Genomic DNA, 18046 nt, shown 5'->3' on the forward strand with positions numbered 1-18046 from the left:
ATTTACTTTTTTTTTTTTTTTTTTTAAAGATTTTTTTTATGTATTTATTTGACAGAGAGAAATCACAAGTAGATGGAGAGGCAGGCAGAGAGAGAGAGAGGGAAGCAGGCTCCCTGCTGAGCAGAGAGCCCGATGCGGGACTCGATCCCAGGACCCTGAGATCATGACCCGAGCCAAAGGCAGCGGCTTAACCCACTGAGCCACCCAGGCGCCCCTAGTATTTACTTTTTAACTGGAAAAAAAAATTATTATTATTTTTAAATTAAACTGACCAAAGAAAGCAATAGTACATACACTAAAGTTAGCTTTGAGGATGAAGGTGGATCCAATTTTAAAGCATTAAGAGTATGTCAATCAGGTCCATTAAAGTCACAAATGACAGAAACCAACTCAAACTGGTTTACACAAAGAAGAATGCACTGCCTCATACAACTGATGGTGTATACAGACTAGATGTCAGGATTCTGCATGTCCAGCCCACGCCTGGCCTCTGTCTCAGCGATGATGAGCGCTGCCGCCATGAGCAGGCTTTCTTGCTTACTAGTAGCTAAGAAATGCTGGCTGGGGGGTTAGGAGGGTGAGGGATTGGGGGGGTGGGGTAAGGGGACAGGATGCATTTCAATATTAGATTCCTTTCCAATAATTCCAACAACAATGACAAAAATGTAACAATTGGTCTCATTTGACCAATATTAGTTACTTAACCATCTACTGGGTGGGCAGGAATGCGTCCCTCATCCAGCACCCGTCCCAAACTACACAGACTGAGAATATGGGAGAAAGGTTCTCCCAAATGAAATTCCAGATACTGTAAGGATAAGAGAAGGAGAACTGATGCTGGAGAAGCACAAGCAACAAGATAACCACAATCAACTACCACTCAATACCTTAAAATAACAAAGGAAAAACACACTTCCGTTTTGTTTCAGCTCACCTGTCCAGTGCCTCTTCTCTAATAAGGTGCCCGGCAATCAGAATTTAAAGACATGTGCCTACAACACCAAGGAATCTGAAGAACTTCTCACTCAAACTGACTGCCAGTTGGAATGCTGGCAGGCATTCTGAGTACAATAGTACGCCGATGCACTTAGGCTGTGAACACCATTTTGAGGAAACTTTCACTTGTGAAAGCTGCTCATGATGAGTACTTGGAAGATAATTATGCCTCACACAACACCTTTGTTGCAAATGCTTTCTGTAGCTTAAACATATTCTCAAACACACCTGTTGACAAGGACATGAAAGCAACTGTCCTGGACTTTGATATCAAATATGAGAAAACCCAATTTCCAGGCCATGTAAATTCATGATTGCTTTTTCACATTCCAAAATGATACACTATTGCATGAACTGACTCACCTGTGGTATTTTTCAAAAAGTATAATCTAGGGGTGCCTGGGTGGCTCAGTCAGTTAAGTGTCTGACTTTGACTTCGGCTCAGGCCATGCTCTCAGGGTTGTGAGATCAAGCCCTGCATTGGGCTCCCCACTGGGTGTGGAGTCTGCTTAAGATTCTCTCTCTGCCTCTCCCCCCCAATAAAAAAATAAATTAAATAAATAAATAAATAAGTATAATCTAAACATTTAATTTGCAAAGTTTTGTTCCATCAATAAATTAGCAGAGCCTATTATTTTAAGTAAAACTATCTACTTCTTATAAAACAAAATTTTTAAGCCTAGCACCCCAAGTGAGTTCTTTTGCTGTTTTCTTAACACAGTGAATTAAACTACTAGTGAGAAAAATCAATGACGGAATATTTGTTTCTAGAAGGCACTTAGAACAGAGCACATTTAAAACAACTCAGTTACTCTTGATTATTAAATGCCTTAATTTCTCCATCTTCTCTCAATTCATTTATGATAAACAAAAGGCAGAATAATAAAAGAGCAAATGCCATTCCTTTGGGATACCTTCTAGAAAAACAGATGGATTCCCAGGCATAAATCTCTGTCTCCTGATTGTGGTGACATTACCACTTGTCTCTTCATAGTGGTAACTAGGACCCCAAAATGTCCCAATATGTGGCAAAATATGACCTACTCAGACTCTAGAGAATCTGCTCAATGACGGCTTTAACTCCATTGAGCTTTTCTAATTAACAGAGTACAATTTATTTTTTACCTGTGTTTCCCTAGGAGGGCCAACCACTTTCATCACCACAAGACATGGGCTGACATTTGAAATCAATTAACTTATGCATCAAAAAACCAGAAATGCATTTTAGAAGATCTTTGAAAATTTAAACAGCTTTACACATTAATCAATTGGGTCTCCCAGAGAATTTAGTATGCCTTCGGCTACTTCACAAGAGAGACCTAAATTTTCAGAAGTCATGTGTAAAGTTTTCCTACCTTCTTTGAAAGAAACATGCTTTTGAAGTTTTCTTTTTTTTAATAGATCTGTCTCGATTCAACAAACAGAAATGAATAACTATTTTGCTAGTCAGATCTTTCCAGTCAACATGATTAAGCCACACAATACAGAAAACACTGGTCAATATGAAAAAATAGTTATAAACCCTTATTTATAAAAACACTGCATTTACTTTTAAACTTCAAGCCCTCCACACCGTAAAGCCACATACAAGAAATCACTGAAAGGATGTTTACGTGTGGTCAATTTTCTTGTTTTTACAAAAACTTCTTCCTTTGTTGATGTTGTTGTTGTTTTTTTTTTTTTTTTTTTTTTAAAAAAAGCTGTTTTGTTTTCAGTGAGCAAACTGGCATCACAGTATTAAGACTGTAGCAACGGGCAGCCTGGGTGGCAAAGTCAGGTAACCAATAGACTCGGTTTCAGCTCAGGTCATAATCTCGGGGTTCTGAGATCGAGCCCCTCATGGGGCTCTGCGCTCAACACAGAGTCTGCTTAAGACTTCCTCTCCCTCAGAACTTGCCTCCTCTCGTACTTTCTCTCTCTTATGTTCTTTCCTTCAGATAAATAAATAAATCTTAAAAAAAAAAAAAAAAGACTGCAACAACAAATGATTTCCTCTCTGTATATTTTTTTTTTTAAACTCAACTTTACACAGTTGATCTACAGAGAGTTACTTGGCTTCTGAGTGTAGGAGGGCAACAGTGAAGAGTAGACAAGATAAGCAGCTGACAGGACCAACTCTCTATCTGGTATCGCCTGATTGCTTCTTTAAAGGAAATGAAAAGCCAGGAGGTCAACAAGGTGTAGGCCTCTATCCTGTTGGCTTAAGAGAGCAGTGCTCATTCAAAAAGATGATGAAAAGACCCAAAGAGAGAACCTCTCAGTGTGGCAGCCTGCAAGGACAGCAGGCACAATTGATATAGGTGACTGGAGCCTGGTGCCTAATGACAGCAAGACAGTAACACCTGATGTGGGAGATTTCAAAGCCATTACGCCTCCTAACAGCACGGCTATGAGTAGGATAAAGAGAAGACAGAGGAGACGTGTCACAGCATATTGCTAATACAAACCCCCCAAAGTCTTAGGTTATTATTCACAAAGTTCACTGCTACTATTTCAAGCAAAACTGTATTATAATCTCTATTTTCTTTAAATTCTAATCCCAGATGTTGTCTAATTTCTACTAAGGTATAGGCTAATATTACGGAGTCATAGAATCCTAATTTAAAATAAATTTGTGGGATGTCGTGGTTGGTTTTTATTAATTCTTTAAGCCAATATAGCAAAAGAGTGGCTAGCTGCTCCCAATTTTGTGCTCACCATAATATAAACAGCTTGCATATTAGTAACTCAGGATAATCTTAGGCACGAGATTCTTAAAACCAACTACAGAGAACACAAAACAAAACCTGCCAATAAATGAAGAAATGGATAGTCTATGGCAGAGTGTATCTAATTAATATTCTTCTGTAAAAATGTTCACCTTTATAAAAAAAAAAAAGACTGCAAATTAAAATGGAATGCCCTTTTTCTCCTATAAAAATTACATTAATTTTGAAAACTAATAGCCAATAATATTGGTTGGAATAAAGCACATATTCAAAACATTCTGGAGACAGTAGAAATTGGTGCAATCTTTTTGCAATACCTTGGAATTCTATTCACCTTTTTTTTTTTCAAAGATTTTATTTATTTATTTGACAGAGAGAAATCACAAGTAGATGGAGAGGCAGGCAGAGAGAGAGAGAGGGAAGCAGGCTCCCTGCTGAGCAGAGAGCCCGATGCGGGACTCGATCCCAGGACCCCGAGATCATGACCTGAGCCGAAGGCAGCGGCTTAACCCACTGAGCCACCCAGGCGCCCCTCTATTCACCCTTTTAAACACAATTTCCTGGCAACACCCTAAATACGTAAGGATCAAAACCACAGTCTGACTCCATACAAAATACATGTTCATAATTCCAGATACTCTTTGTTGAATGACTTATTTATTTATTTATTTATTTGACAGAGAGGCACAGCGAGAGAGGGAACACAAGCAGGCGGAGTGGGAGAGGGAGAAGCGGGCTGCCCGCTGAGGAGGGAGCCAGAAGCAGGGCTCAATCCCAGGATCCTGGGATCATGACCTGAGCCAAAGACCCTTAACGACTGACCCACCCAGGTAACCGCAGGTATTCTTTGTAAAAAGGAAAAGAGAAAAGCATTACAAAATAGTAATAGTAGAAGCTAGTATCAATAAACTATGGAAATCCATCTTTTAATTATGTATTATACTTTATAAAATAGTAAACACTGGCAAATTTGCTAAAACCATACTTCCAACTTTTCCTTCTTTAAAAGGACTAAAAATGTTATTGAATGTGTCACAGAATTTAATGTATTCATCCGCACCCACATATTTTCATGTATATGAATATATTCATATATATTAATATATTCATATATATTCATATATATATGCATGTACATTCATATTTTGCCATAAATAAGCAATACTCACATTGTATGATTTCCTCAAGATTAGCCATTCTAACCTATAGCTTTTCCACTAAGAAATGATTTACAACAGTTCAAAATAACTTTTTGAACAGTTTCCAAAAGAAACTTACTATTTCAGAAACCTAGAATTATACATCACTCAGCCTCTAAATTTAACATTACTGCAGAAATTTGTTAACAAAAAGCATAATTCTTATAGCTCATAGGTATAAATTACAGGCTCTAGCTAACAGACACATTAAAAGATGCTCAGCATCACTCATCATCGAGGAAATACAAATCAAAACTACAATGAGGTATCACCTCACACCAGTCAGAATGGCTAAAATTCACGACACGGGAAACAACAGGTGTTGGCAAGGATGCAAAGGAGAACCCTCTTACACTGTTGCTGGGAATGCAAACCGGTGCAGCCACCTAGGAAAAAGTATGGAGGTTCCTCAAGAAGTACCTGGGTGGCTCAGTGGGTTAAAGCCTTTGCCTTCGGCTCAGGTTATGATCCCAGAGTCCTGGGATCCAGCCCCCTGTCAGACTCTCTTCTCCGCAGGGAGCCTGCTTCCTCCTCTCTCTCTGCCTGCCTCTCTGCCTACTTGGGAACTCTGTCAAAGAAATAAATAAAATATTTGTTTAAAAAAAATAGCACTACCCTATGACACACCAATTGCACTAGTAGGTATTTACCCAAAGGGTGCAAAAATACTCCTTTCAAGGGATACATATACCCTAATGCTTACAGCAACATTATCAACAATAGCCAAGTTACAGAAGGAGCCCAAATGTCTATCGACTAATGAATGACTAAAGAAGATATGGATATATGTATGTGTATATATATAAAAAAAAGTGGAGGGGGTGGAATATTACTCAACCATCAAAAAGAATAAATATATGTATGTGTGTATAGGTGTGTATATATATGTGTATGTGTGTATATATATTATATATACAAACATATAACAGAATATTACTCAGCCATCAAAAAGAATGATATCTTGTCATTTGCAGTGACATGGATGGAGCTAGAGAGTAATATACTAAGCAAAGCAAGTCAGAGGAAGGCAAATACCATATGATTTCACTCATATGTGTATTTTAAAAAACAAAACAAATATACATAGTGGGAGAAAAAAGAGGCAAACCGTGAAACTGGTTCTTAACTACAGAGAAATGATGGTTGCCAGAGGGGAGGTAGGCAGGGGAACGGGTTAAACGGGGGATGGGTGTGAAGGAGAGTACTCATGATGAGCAACGGGTATGTTAAGTAAGTGATGAATCACTAAATTCTACACCTGAAACTAATATTCTACAGCATGTTCGCTGAATTTAAATAAAAACTTAAAATTTTTTTAATTAAAAAAAAAAAGAGAAATCACAGGGTCTTAAGTCACACTTACCTTGGTATAAATTCCAGCTTCACCATTTGACCTTGAAGAAGTTATTTAACTTCTTTTTAACAGTCTCCACATTGTAGAATTTGGAATGTGTTCATTCATTATCTACTTATTTACTAAGCGTACATGTACCATGGTGGTGCCTGGTCCTCTAACCCAGGATTTAACCCAGAAGAAGAAAACAAATAAACAAAGTAGTGTGCCCTCGTAGAGCTTACATGCTGGTAGGATAATACCTTAGAAGGTGGTGCTAAAGAACTAGAAAAAAATACTTATGAAGCCCTTTGTGAAGTGTCAGAAATAAGGATGCACTTGAAGACATGGGATTGATAATAGTTATTATTTCACAGGACTGATGCTAGCTATAATTATCTCACAGGACTGTTGGGTGAAATAAATGAGCTAATTCATATCAAGCACTTACCCTTAGGTTAAAAAAAAAACTCTATATATCAGCTCTTATTACAAAATAATTAACTTTATGATTATTTCTGATACAATCTCTATTCACTAGCAGTGGTAGGTGGGGAGAATGAAGAATGCCAAGATTTTTAAACTCCTTTAAGAAATGATAAACCCGGGGGGTCTAAATGGCTCAGTCAGTTAAGTCTTGACTCTTCATTTCCAGTCAGGTCATAATCTCAGGGTTGTGAGGTGTAACACCCAGCCCCACAGTGGGGACCCTGCTTCAGATTCTTTCCCACTGCCCCTCCCCCCACTCACGTATGCATGCACGCGTGTTCTCTCTCAAATAAACAAATAAACCTAGGGGCAGAAAAAACAAGAAAGAAAGAAATGGTAAACCCAATGTTGTTTCTAGTCACCACTCAAAAACATAAGGAAAATATGTCAAGGTCCATCTGGCTCCTTCATGTCAACCACACATGCTGGTTTCCAACATTTGCCTGCCTGATTGGTCAGCATTACAGGAAGTACCTAACATCAGTCATTCTTTGTTTAAAATATGGGTTTAAACTTTGGAAAACAGTGTGGAGATTCCTTAAGAAATTAAAAATAGAGTTTCCCTATGACCCTGCAACTGTACTACTGCGTATTTACCCCAAAAATACAGATGTAGTGAAAAGAAGGGCCAGCTGTACCCCAATGTTCATAGCAGCAATGGCCATGGTAGCCAAACTGAGGAAAGAACCAAGATGCCCCTCAATGGATGAATGGATAAAGAAGATGTGGTCCATATACACTATGGAGTATTATGCCTCCATCAGAAAGGATGAATACCCAACTTTCATATCAACATGGACAGGACTGAAGAGATTGTGCTGAGTGAAATAAATCAAGCAGAGAGAGTCAAGTATCATATGGTTTCACTTATTTGTGGAGCATAGGGAATAACATGGAGGACACTGGGAGATGGAGAGTTGGGGGAAATTAGAGAGTCAGGTGAACCATGAGAGACTGTAGACTCCGAGGAATTAACTGAGGGTTTTGGAGGAGAGGGGAGTGGGAGGTTGAGTGAGCCTAGTGGTGGGTATTGTGGAGGACAGGATTTGCATGGAGCATGGGTGTGTTGCATAAACAATGAAATCTGGTACAGTGAAAAGAAATTTTTAAAAAAATTTTAAAAATATGGGTTTAACTTTTAGGGCTCAGTGATAGACAACTTAGGAGGCACTTCACAATTTGAGCTAATGAAATGAATGACGAAAATGATGAAAAAAAAAAAAAAACAAAAACGAAGTGTGCTTTGTGCCCTCACACACATCTGAATTGGCCCACTGTCTGTTTTTCTGTGAGAACTACTCCCTTGTCCATCTTTAAAAACTACTTTAAAATAAATAGCTTCGATCTGTTATCACAATCTTAATCCAATTTCCTGAGGCACTAGACTTGCTTCTGCTTATACCTGCTCTGAAAGGCTGCGGGAGATCTAGAGAAACGGAGCCCACCTGGGACCAAGAGGCACGGAGACAGTGTGTTCTTTGTGCTGAGGCCTCAACTGCAGGAGTTCAGCCACGGCACAAAGAAAGCATCAAGGCTACAAGGTGGAGCTGTAGCCACATTTTTAGACTCAAGTGTGAGAAGCCAAGCAGGTAGACTATCATAAGCCAAAAAAAAAGGGTACGTCATCGGTCTCTCTCACTGGAATATAAACCAGGAAAGACCAGGATTTTGTTTTCTCGCTTTGTGGATACAAATGAATGGATAATCGTTTCTAAAGCTGAACCAAGTCCAAGATGAAAGAGTTTGGCTGATCTTAATTGTTCCCAACATTAGAAGAAACGGTACTTATGTGACATGATGGAGGCGTTGGCTAAGGCTACAAGGGCAATCATATTGCACTGTAAATACATCAGAGCAGTATGTTGCATACCTTAAACGTACACAGTGTTGTATGTCATATAGATCTCAATTAAAAAAAAAAAAGTTTGTCACACTCAAGAGAAATGAGAGTGATTCCATGGTAACAAGGGACCTCTGGGCAGGAAAGGAAGATACGAAAATAGAGCTCACACTCCACCTCCTCCACAGCCGACACACTCCAGGCCAACACCACAGAGGTTCTACACGGAATTACTATAAAATAAGCAAAGAGTGGGATTCACTGGGGCATCCTATTCCTCAGATTCAAATAAAACAAGAAGCTATGCTTTTCATCTTATCACTTACCTACCTATAAATTAACACTTTGAAAAACAAAGTATGCTTAAGCACAAAATATGTTCCAGCTTTTATTTATTTATTTATTTTTAAAGGGGATCAAATAGCTCTATCAGTAAGGATGCTCAAAAGAAAGGGCTAGGGCTAGTGGGTTAAAGCCGCTGCCTTCGGCTCAAGTCATGGTCTCAGGGTCCTGGGATCGAGTCCCGCATCGGGCTCTCTGCTCAGCAGGGAGCCTGCTTCCCTCTCTCTCTCTCTCTCTCTCTCTGCCTGCCTCTCCATCTACTTGTAATGTCTCTCTGTCAAATAAATAAATAAAATCTTTAAAAAAAAAAAAAAGAAAGAAAGAAAGGGCTAGATGCGTCTGAAGTTAAAAAGAAATAACCCCTTATAATAATATTGGAGACAATCACAGAATCCTTGTGAGAACTCAGCCATGGGTCAACTTAGAAGGGAGTAATATTCCACTGAAAGTATACATTTGTGAACGTATACTGGTTCACAAACCAGTCACAGTATTCCATGCTTTAGAATCTTTAGATAAAGAATAATCATGCTCTCTTGAAAGTACCTTTCTTTTCCACTCATTTCCTTCCTGGCATTTGGCATTATCACAGAGAAACTGCCATGACTTAGCTTTACACTTTGGTTCCCATTTAAAGCTTAAACTCCTTACGCACCACTGAGAGATTCACGGAAACAACACTGAAGCCTGAATAAGGATCCAGGCTCCTGTCCCAGCTCTGCCGCTACCTCATGCCAGAACCCTTGACAAAAAAGCTAACTCTTCTGGACCTCTATTTTCTCACGTGTACAATTAGGATATTAATGGTAAATCTAAAATTCTGTTAATGTTATTCAACTCTTTCGGGGGATAGAGGGGGAGAAAGTAGATCCTTAATCTAGAATTGATGAAGAAGGGTTTCTACCATCTCCTGGCATAGAAAAATGACCACCTTATCTGTATGTGTGTATTCGTTTCCTATTGTTACAAAATAAATTACCTCGAATGTAGAGGTCTCGAGCAAGACAACTTTATTAGCTCACAGTTCTGCAGGTCAGAAGTTCAGCATGACTCAGCTGGGCTCAGCTAGGTTCTCTGCTTAGAATATCATACAAAACCAAAATCAAGGTGATAGCTACCCTGCCTTCTTATCTGTAGGTTCTAGGCAAGAATTCACTTCCATGCTTAGTCTGGTTGCTGGACTACTCCTGTCTCCTTGGTACTTTGAGAATGAAATCACCATGATCTTGCTGGGCTGTCAGCAGGAGCTTCTAGAAAGTTCCTTCTTACATGGCCCCTTCCATCTTCAAACCAGCCATGGCATTGTAAGGACGGTCCCTGTCAGTCTTGGAAGCTCTCTGACTTCCTCTTCAGCCCCTGTCAAAGAAAACTCTCTGCTTTTAAAAGTCTCAAGTTTTGGAGTCAGGCCCATTTACATAGTCTCCGTATTTTAAGGTCTCCTGATTTGGGACTTTAATTACATCCACAAAATCCCTTCACTATAACACTTGCATTCATGTTGGATTGAATAGCCAGGAGAGGGGAACCTAGGGGAGCCATCTTTAGAAGTCTGCCTATGACATGTGGTGTCTGTTCATGTGCGCAAGTGTGTCTCTCCCTTTCACAAAGCTAGAAGTCATGGCCATTTTTATATCCCCATGACACATGAAAGTGCTGAAAAATGATGTGTCCCATAATATCTGTTCAACAAACTACCACCCATTAGACAAAAACACACATGGTGCCAAATACTATCAATTGAGCCTTAGAAACTCAAGATGAGATAGAAATTCAGTGTACCTACCTCAAAGCAACTATTTTAAATACTGTATTAGACAGATGGATAAAATGTTGATGATGTTGGTTGTTTCAACACAAAAATGCTAGATACAAACCAAGAGCTAAATGAGCAAGTGAGAAAGAATTTTACAAATGCATGTAGACCCCTTAGTTATTCCAAAACTCTAGTGTCCCATACCTTTTTCTAATAGCTACAAAAGCTCTTTTTATCACTAGAAGAAACTTAAAGTACAAATGAAAAACCTCTATTTAAGAATCTTTAAATATATTCCATAACACTTTCAGTAGCACAGTAAGACAGGCAAACACTGCTTTCTCCATAGCCAAGCCCAATAAGTATTACAATTTAGGATCAGCGCCTTGAATAAGGGCCGACAAGCAAACAGACTGCCCATGTAAAGAACAGGACAAAAGAAACCCATCATTCTGCCACAGTTCCTAATTCAGGAGGCTGAAGCATTTTGCAGTACTTCTTGAATTTAAAAGGGAGAAGGGAGGTTAAAAACTGTGTACTGTATTCCTAGGTGCTCTGAATAAGCCACTGAGTTAATATCCACTCAAGTAATTTATTCCTTAGCAGCTATCTGCCTGCTCTGCATCTTCATAAAAACAACATGGTATTTTTTTCCAAAGCATAAATAATCCCATTCTTTTGCAGGCTGATGTGACATCTGCATAAAGATAATTAATTCCTATCTTCCGCTATTATCTATTTGTCCGCTACCAAAGGGTAAGTGGTGTTTTCTCTAGGCTCTTGTGTGCTAATGCACAATGTTTGGTGGTAATAAGCATTTTAAGCTACTGAAGAGCAGCTTCAAAAGAACATGAAATTAACTAAACATACATCACGACACTGTGCTATTTACAACTGGCTCCCATGGATAATGAAACTTCACTTAGGACACTCTATTTCTATTTCTGTTCAGTCAACACATTTCAAATACTATTAAATGGATCACTACCTGCAAAGGCCTCAGCTGATCTAATTTAACTTTATCTTGTAACATGGGGGAGTTACAGCATTCTCTGTGACAGCTGTCTTTACACATACCACAAAAGGGTTTCTGCAACAACTGTTATCTGTCCATCTCCAGAACAGCCAGATAAGATTTAATCATCACGTGCTACACGGCATGAGCTACTTTAATTTGGGGTTGCCTCCACTGTGCCTGAAGAATGAAAAAATTAAAGGGCACACGCATGAACAGAAGGCAAAATAAATTCCCGTTGTGTCTTTCAAGACGCTTGCTGGTGCCTTCTTCTTCTTTTTTTTTTCATCCAGCAATACCACAAGATTCATATTCTGAGTATTTCTTCAATCCGAATCTGAGACACAGTATCTTCTGTATGCGGTCTTTCACAACAAAAGGAAAGCCAAGGAATATCAGGAATATCAGGACCCCATCAAACACGTATGAACTTCCCCCTCTAGAAAGTTCCATTATTAGTTTCATTAGCCTGAAACACGATTTTTTTCAGATATATAGTAGAGGGCACTTTCAGGGTTGGGTTTCAGGTGCCAAAACAGCTATCTGAGCTGTTACTTAATACTTGTGTGGGTCCTGTTGGCGTCCCCGCCAACCTTCATTTGCCCCCTCCTCCAGCCACATTTCAGAGAAGGGTCACCATGTGGCACTTTTTGATGCAAGATGTAAGTAAATTTGCCGATGGGAGTTCTGTAAAAATTCATGTTGCCTCTATAAACAAAAACAATTGTAAAGACCCAGCAGGTGTGCCCCTTTCTTCACTCTGCCTCCCCCACTCTCCTTGCTCAGAACATGGACCCGACACTGCCTAAGGGTAGCAACCACTCTGCAAGAATGAGGAGACACGCCCCGAAGATCCAAGCCAAAAGTTGGGGAGGAAGCAGTAACAACCACCTTTGGCCATATTAGATTCATGAAGAATTCCACAAGGGAGGCAGTGAACCCTGCATTTTCTGCGACCTAGGAGGGGAAATATAAATGCTAAGGGATGCATGGGTACTGAAAGAGTACTGGGATCCAAAGAAAGAGATACGTCCAGGCTCTCTCCTTAGAAAGACAAAACTACTCCCATCTCCATAATCACTTGTCCTGATCATGTTCATAGCAGCCACAGGAAGAAATGAGACTGCCAAGGGCTCCATACAGACCTAAAGATCCCATCTCTCCTTCTACCCAATGTCTCATTTTCTCCCCCATACACTCACATGACCTCTTGAAGGAGAGCACATAGGAAGAAAAACCCAAGAGCCCCCTTTTTTTACCTAAAGATACAATTTAATTCTGTTGCACTGTTTCTTTTACTTGACTTTGTAGCGGTCCCTTCTCTACTCTCCTAGAAGCAGAGAAGGCCAGATCAGTTAACAGAGTAATAAGAAGTTCCCATTTTCTCTGCACATCTGGGCCAAGATGAAGTAATTTAGCCAAGCATTGAAATTCAAAAGCAGCAATGCTACCCCTAAGAAAGCCCTCCTGAGAGAGAATACAAATAAACTTTTATATTTGAAAAGTATGTGTAACTGGATATTAAAAGAAGAGTTTTTAGTTCAGGCCTCAGATGATAAATATCAGATACACAGGAAGATGTAAACCAAAATGCAAATTTCCAAGGAAACAGCACAGAAGTATTTGACCCTTTGCTGATTCAGTGGGTACAAAACTGTCCGGTAACACACTGACTGAGGAGAACAGGAGTGAGTCCCACCTCTTTCCCTTCAACAGAAAAGAACCTCAAGGGCACTTTGAAAGCTTATTTTATTGTCCCAGTGTTGGAAGTCACAATTTACTAGTGTTCCCAACCTAAGAAATATCAGGTGGCCTGCTGCCACATGATAGAATACTTCACTTGGGAAGCATGGACAGTTTCCCTTCCTAAAAGGACACTGAAGGGGCACATGGGTGGCTCGATGGGTTAAGCCTCTCCTTCGGCTCAGGTCATGATCTCAGGGTCCTAAGATCAAGTCCCGCATAGGGCTCTCTGCTCAACAGGGAGCCTGCTTCCCCCCACCTACCCCACCGCCTGCCTCTCTGCCTACTTGTGATCTCTGTGAAATAAAAAAATAAAATCTTAAAAAAAAAAAGAAGAAGACTACCAGGCAGGGTCCCCAGTAAAGAAATACTATGACACAGATCCCCAAAAAGCAAAGGCTGAAGGGGAAAATGTCAGACAGAGAGAAAAACAAAACTGTCCAGGGTGGGCTGTGGTCAGATGATCCCAGCAGGAAGGGCTCAGAGATTCAGAGACACACCCAAGACCCAAGAAAATGAGTCAGCTCTTGAGTATTCACTGCATCCAAAGTGGGCAAGGCCAGTGTGAATCCCCAACCCAAAAATTGTCCTGTGGATACTTGATACTGTTCTTATATCTTAAAAGAGTCTATGATAGCAGCTAGTCAGTGGAGAAAAAGTTAGCCAGGAAGAAATTAGTAATTAGTAGAAGGACGCTCCAGGAAGCAGGAGTTTCTGTCTTGTTACTTACTATAATCTCCAGCCTAGAACTATGCCTGCTACACAGAAGGGGCTCAATGAATATTTGTCCAATGAGTGAAGGCCCATCATATCTACCCTTCCAGAATGCAGACTCCCTTGTATAATGTCTACCAGAGACGAAGATTAACTTCTCCACTTCTTTTTTTGTCCGACGTCTTTGCAAGACCACAGGGGTGGCCGCTGCTCTCCTAGCTTCACTCTTGCACCCAAGGATGACAAGGAGAAGAAAGATGCCTGAAAGTTGGCCAAAAAAGACAAAGACCTAGTGAACAAATGTGGTGGCAAGGCCAGAAAGAAGTGCTCCAAAGGCAAAGTCCGGGTCAAGCTCGATAACCTGGTTTGTCTTGCTTGACAAAGCGACATGTGACAAACTCTGAAAGGAAGCTCCCAACTCCAAGCTTCTAACTCCAGCTATTGTCTCAGAGACTAAAGATTCGAGGTTCCCCGGAACTCCTCAGGAAAGAACTTATTAAACTGGTCTCAAAGCACAGAGCTCAAGTCACTGACAGTAGAAACACTGAGGGTGGAGATGCCCCAGCTGCTGGGGAAGATGAATGAACAGATCCCATGTAACTGCATATTTTGGTTAAAATAAAGCTTTACTCAACCAAAACAACAAACAAACAAACTCTTTCCCAAATGAGACTATAATTGCTATTTAAAGGAATTATGAGGCTATCTAGTACCAGCGAACTTAGAAAAATTCTAGCAGGTTCTCTGACTTAGGAAAATATTTGATTTTGTATTTTGCTAGAATTTTCATTAAAAACCGGGGGATAAATTTTCCCCTCTGAATACATTTTAAATGGATAGCAGGAAGCACAATTTAAATTTGTATTATGACTTCATCCTCTGAGTTGTACCTGTTCAATGCGCTAATTACCCAGAACATGGTTTACAAAGCAATTCACCATACATGTTCTATTTTATCTCTGTGACAATGAAAAGTACCTCTCATAGTTTGAGGAAGTAGGGTTCACCAAAGAGTCAGCAGCAATACCCATTGCATGAAACAGGCTTTGTAAAGCCAGCTGTAGTTCTCTTTCCAATATTACTTTCCTTTAAAAAGGGTTTTCTGAGTCATTCTTCCTGAATTCCTATCTAGCACCTCATGTCCACATAAAGATAGAGAACTCTGGACTCCTACCTTAATTATATCCCTGCTATTCCTAACAGATGGTCGTTTCATCCGTTATTGAATCCACTTAGCCTACCTGGCTTCCTGACCAACAACTACAACATTTGTCTCATTAGATCTTAGCATGAGATTAAGTTCAGCAAAAATAAATAGAAAATCCAGAATAACAGTGGCAAAACCAAGATGGGATTTCATTCCATCTGCATAACATATAGTCCAGTGCCAGAAATGACAGGACCCTGACAGTACAGGGCCCAGACAGACTCCTATCTTGTTGTGGCATCTGCTTTGGGGCCATCTTGGTCCCCCCATCATATCTATCTTCCAGCCGGCAGGAAAGAGGAAAGAAAATGCCACCTATTAAGTTACACACATCTCTTGTCCTTATATCCACTGGCCAAAACCAAATCATATGGTCACATCTACTCACAAAGGGGCAAGGAAATCTGAGCTCTTATATGGCAGAAATACGTCTCATTCAACTTCTAGTATTCAACACATATCTGGCACTGTTAAGACACTGGGCCACTATGATTCTTATAATCACTGCCATAGTCACCCACAGGACAAGCATTTACCAAGTTTTATTTATTTATTTGGCAGAGATAACAAGTAGGCAGAGAGGCAGGCAGGGGGCGGGGTTGGGGGGAGACGCAGGCTCCCCGCTGAGCAGAGAGCCGGATTGGGGGCTGGATCCCAGGACCCTGAGATCATGACCTGAGCTGAAGGCTGAGGCTTAACCCACTGAGCCACCCAGGCGCCCCTCTACGTATCATTTTTAACGGAAGAGAAGAGTGATGAAGGATAATTTTACTAATTTTTTTCATCACTGATCAAAATAGTTACCGGTGGCATTAAAAGAACTAACATCAATAAGTGGTTCTTCTTTCCCCTAATAGCCTCAAAATGTTTAAATATTTGGTGGTAAATGATCTGGAATTCTCACTTGGTATGAATGAGCACATTTTCAACTATTGCGTTTTCCTACTAGGCCAACATACAATTTATCCCAAGTGACTCAGAGGAAAATGCTCCCTATTCCTAAATAAAACTCCTCTTAGAGCATTAAAGCTTGAAAAGCACTATAAAACTAAAAGGAACACAAGATGCTACCTGTTGTTTCTGTCTATTTAAGAAGAAAAACAAGTAACTATTAACAATTCTGTGCATTCATCTGTAATGTAAATGTCTGTCACTCAGCAAGTGATCACAAAATTTAAAAGGCAACAGATCACCCTTCTTATTCAAAATCAAAAAAAAAATATTTTTCTAAACTAATAGAAAGAAAGGTAGGGAGAGAATTCTGATAAAATAGCTTAAAGAGTAAGATAAAAATAAACTCCCCCATGGCATCTACTCTAACAACTCTGCATTGGTAAAGGTGTACTTTTATGAATAATGAAGCCATTTTCATCTGTTTACTAAATATAATACAGTTTTGTCCCTTGGGATGCTATTTTAAGGGAACATAGTAATTTCTGCCATTTGTCCTTTACAAACTTGTAAAATGAAAACAAAGGGAAAAATATCTAATCATACAAGATCAAATGATTTATACTAGTTTGTTTAACCTAGAACTATTAGAAATTTCTAAGAAAGACAAAAATAAAAATACCACAGTAACTCAATGACTCCTAGCAAATTGCTATTGGCAAAGCTGAGAAAGTATTTAAAGCATGCTTTGCACACCAAAAGACTTTCTTCCCTTCTCCCAACATATATTTATTATTCTACCCCATTGTCTAAGATGCTTTCTGTTGAATGTGATCCTTTCAAAAACATCAGACAAATATCTCCCATTGGGCACTGGTATTTAGGCATTAGAAAGGTAAAAAATTCCTTTTAAAAGCGCACAAAAAAGCTCAATAGGTTGTTTCTGGCTTACTACAATAGGTTGTTTCTGGTGAAGCTTGAGCATCACGGAATTAAATCAGCCCCAGATTTCTTCACAAACAATCAAATCTGTAGTTGGAAAATTCCCTGCTTTTTTAATCTTTCACTTCTCATTCCCCATTTATATTTCCTGAACTATTTGCCATATGGATACCAACAAAACTAAGAAATAAGCCTGTAATGTTGTTTGCGGTGGTATCTACTTCCTGCTCCTTACCCAGGGTAGACAGAACTGCTTGCCATTTTAAATTAATAGATTAATAATGTGGCTATTTTTAAAAGTTCCCTACAGAGTAGTTGCTTTAAAGCAGCAAATAGAACTGTCTAGTTTCACAATGTGGATGCTTTGGATATAGGTTTAAATGCATTTCTAAACAGTGCTGCACATAACAATTTTAATTATTAACATTACTCTCCTACCAGTGTCAATTTCACACCTGACATTAAAACACACAAACAAAAAAAACGCGTGTTAAGACTGTTCAGTTGAAGGTACCCAGGTAGCTCAGTCAGTTAAGCATCCAGCTCTTGGTTTTGGCTCAGGTCTTGGTCTCAGGATTGTGAAATCACAATACTCATCAGGCTCCATGCTGAGCAGGAAGTCTACTTAAGATTTTCTCTCTCCCTCTGCCCCTCCCCCAACTCTCTCTCTTGCTATTTAAAAAAATAAAAATAAAAAAAAGATGGTTCAGTTGAAAATATACAGGAAGAAACTTGGCTAAATTAGTATTATATTGACTGTTATTTAAATTTATCATTACATCAATGTGACATGAGTTTCTCAAAAGGATGGAGATTAAACAATATCACAATTTTACAATTCCAGCCAAAATTCTATTAAGGAAATCACTCGTGG

General features: G+C 39.4%; 1 protein-coding gene and 1 pseudogene across 3 annotated transcripts in view; one reads left to right on the plus strand and one right to left on the minus strand.

The window, feature by feature from the left end:
• The window catches only part of TMTC2 (transmembrane O-mannosyltransferase targeting cadherins 2), a 437070-nt gene that overhangs the window by 370279 nt on the left and 48745 nt on the right, over positions 1-18046 (minus strand). The gene's annotated exons all lie outside the window — the stretch shown is intronic.
• Positions 6089-14717, plus strand: LOC309868817 (small ribosomal subunit protein eS25 pseudogene; annotated as a pseudogene). The gene is made up of 3 exons: positions 6089-6124; positions 8140-8314; positions 14324-14717. The product of its transcript is annotated as a small ribosomal subunit protein eS25 pseudogene (transcript).

This window comes from Mustela nivalis, assembly GCF_964662115.1.
Source record: "Mustela nivalis genome assembly, chromosome: 7".
Lineage (NCBI taxonomy): Eukaryota > Metazoa > Chordata > Mammalia > Carnivora > Mustelidae > Mustela > Mustela nivalis.